We start from the raw sequence: 3,322 nt of genomic DNA on the forward strand, positions 1-3,322 counted from the left end.
TGGTCCTTTCTGAGAAAAGGTCACTAAATGTATCTGAGGGGTGGACATATTTGTACTAAAATAAAGTAGAATAAATACGTAGAGTGATGGAAATGTGAACATATACTATTTATGAGGGCTGTGCTTGATTGATTTTATGTTAAAAGTACTGGTAAATAATATAAAGAGCATTGCCATATAAAAATAGGGCTATTATTGCGTGTTACAAACAGAAGTCTGAATAGTCATCCTTTCAAGACCCCTGGAAATAGGCCATGGCCTCAGAAAACAAGATGGTGAAAGAGAGAGAGGTAAGTGAAAGATAAATGATAGTTGAGACAAAGTGAGGCTCAGTCTCATGATGTTAAGGTTCATGAAGCCTTTAGGAAATGAGGTAGGGTGAAAATTGCCTACCAGTCCTCCCTCCACAGGTATTGTGGACATGAAGTAGAGCTAGAACCCGGCTATACTTGTATTTTTTGTTTCAATGTTCAGTTCTGGAGGGGTACCACCTCTTAAGAAGTGTGCATGTTTGTACAATACATTTTCCAGAGCCTTCTTCGGCTTTTTAGTCTTTGTGAAGCATTAAAACACTGATAATTAACAAGACTTTATCAAATTAAAGACACTGGTGCAGCCAACAAAAACATGCCAGAGTACTTCAGTCATGGGACAGAGACATTGTGTCCTGTTATAAAAAAAAAATGGAGTATGAAGAAAGAGAACCGTTTATTATACAGCTCAATAATATCAATGATCAGGTCTTCAGTCTCCCTGTGCCTACCCAGATCAAGCCTACTGACCCCCTAGTCCTGGCGCTGGAAGCCGGCAATGCACCACAGATCAAGACATATCCAAAATAAATTTGCTAAGACATCCAATAGAAATATGCTAGCTAACCTGAAAAAACATAAAAACACCACACAAGACGATTTTTACAAAAGTGCCTGCGAAATCGGAGGCTGTATGAAAGTGGCTTGAGCAGGTATTTACAATGCAACTTTGGCATTATCTTGAAGTTGTCAGAAGACCTGGTAACAAAATGGCTGTCCTTTCCAGCATCTCAGCACATGTCCATCAGCCAGCACATGTTGGGCTATGCCATGAAGTCAGTGACGCAGACAGCTATGGGGAATAGCTTTGAGGGTGAGCAGGAGTTGATCCGCTTCCGCAAGAACCACTGTGCTATCTGGGAGGAAATTGGGAAACGTTTCCTTGATGGGTCACTTGACAAGAGCACAACAAGGAAAAGGTGTATGAGAACGCCCTGATGGAGATGGAATCAGTCCTGAAGAAGCTGGCAAGAGAAAGGCGCGGTAAGAGCATCCCTCGACAGATCTTCATGGACTCCTTGCTTCAGGGTAACCTGAGTGACAAGCAGGTGCTGGAGGACAACATGATCTTCTCACTGGCAGGTTGTGTTATCACAGCTAACTTATGTACTTGGGCTTTATGTTTCCTCACCACATCGGAGGACGCCCAGGAGAAGCTTTACAAGGAGATGGCCCAAGTACTAGGCAAGGGCCCCATCACACTGGAGAAAGTTGAGCAGCTCAGGTATTGCAGGCAAGTCCTCTGTGAGACAGTATGGACAGCTAGACTGACACCCATTGCGGCACGACTTCAGGACCTGGAAGGCAGAGTTGACCAGCATGTCATTCCCAAAGAGACCCTGGTGCTTTATGCTATTGGTGTGGTGCTTCAGGACAGCACAGCCTGGCCCTCAGCCTACAGATTTGATCCTGATAGGTTTGACGATGAGTCTGCCCGGAAAAGCCTTACTTAGCTCGGCTTCATGGGGGGGTCCGGAGTGCCCTGAGTTGAGGGTTGCATACGTTGTGGCGACAGTGTTGTTGAGCGTGCTGGTGAGAAAACTGCGCTTACACCCAGTGCCTGGGCAGGTCATCGAGACACGATATGAACTAGTGACATCGCCAAGGCAGAGGCGTGGATTACTGTTTCCAAAAGAAGCTAAGAACAAGCAGCTCCATCCAGCAAGTGCCAACATTTTGAAAAGTACTGCTTCATGCCAAGTGGGGTGCTGAAGCACTCAGGGCTCTACTTTGAAAAGTCAATGGGGAAAAAGATGGTGGCCAGCAGTTCGGGTGATGGGCTTTGCCACCTGCAATCTCTTCTTCCTGGGTCACAAATAGACAAATGAAATTGACAGAGTACAACTCTAACCGCAATAAATATCAAACTTTTATCCCCTTTTACACTAAAAGCAAAGACATTGCAAGGCTTCGGCCCTTATTATTTTGGGTTCGCTTAAGAAGGACCCCTGAATTGGCAAACTATGCTGCTGCCCTTAGCGAACTTATTAAATTGGATACAGGCAACGAGATCAAATGGATTTGCAAACTTAGACAACTTGTATTAGACATTGGGCTTGGGAGGCGTGGGCTAGCCAGACTCCACCACTTAAACAAAAGATAAAGACAGCCTATTGGGAATGGGTTCAAGCGGAAGAGGCTCTCAACTCTAACCGGGGAATTCTTACAGAGCAGTTCCTGGACCATAAGCCTGTCCAAAAATTGGAACCCCTTCTCGACTTTATTCAATTTCCAAGAGATAGGACGCTCTACCTGAAGTTGAGGTTTGGAATTCTCCCGCTTAGTGAATTTACAGTAGGCTGGAAACAGTACACCTTTACGTCTTCTTGCCCTGGCTGTGCAGCCCCCTCTGAGTCCATTCCCCATTTTCTTTTTGCCTGCCCAGCCTATAGGCCTGCGAGAAGAAAATGGCTGAAACCCGTCTGTAACAATCTGGAATCCAAAAACTATAGGGAGGTGTTACGTATTTTAAAAACTGACATTACCTCCCTTAGTATGATTTGCGGGGTAGCCAAGTTCCTGGGCAGCGCTTGGCTGACACGAACCAAGCTGCTAAGGGACAGCAAAAGCTAGGCTTACCTTTTAGGCTCTGTTGTTTTTACTGTCTATACTTCATATGTTTTTATTGTTTTATCGTACATATTTTTAATGTGAATTCTTAGATGTGTATTTATTGCGGTTGTATGGAATAATGTATTATTTAAATGATTAATTTCGATCGTACATTGTTTTATGATAACTTTTTATCGAATAAAGTACATACAACAACTATAAGCAAATGGAGGATTGCATTTCCAAGGGATAACAGCCTTCACCTATGGGCTGCTTCCTCTGTTCCATGTCCCAGGTTGCCTATTACAAAGCGGAATACTCTGCTAAAACAGTTTCCATTGATTTAAGGCTGAGACTGAATGATTATGAGTAAAATAAAGTAACGCAAAAATGGCGCTATATTTTCATATTTGTGCTGCTAAATTTGGTAATCCATGCCGCTACATCCTGGGGTGCCT

At 43.8% G+C, this 3,322-nt stretch overlaps 1 pseudogene; it reads left to right on the forward strand.

The window, feature by feature from the left end:
- Positions 1-254: 254 nt before the first annotated feature.
- Positions 255-2,533, forward strand: LOC147730951 (cytochrome P450 20A1 pseudogene; annotated as a pseudogene).
- The last annotated feature ends 789 nt before the right edge of the window (positions 2,534-3,322 follow it).

This window comes from Lissotriton vulgaris, chromosome 2_1 (assembly GCF_964263255.1).
Source record: "Lissotriton vulgaris chromosome 2_1, aLisVul1.2, whole genome shotgun sequence".
NCBI classification, from domain to species: Eukaryota; Metazoa; Chordata; class Amphibia; order Caudata; family Salamandridae; genus Lissotriton; species Lissotriton vulgaris.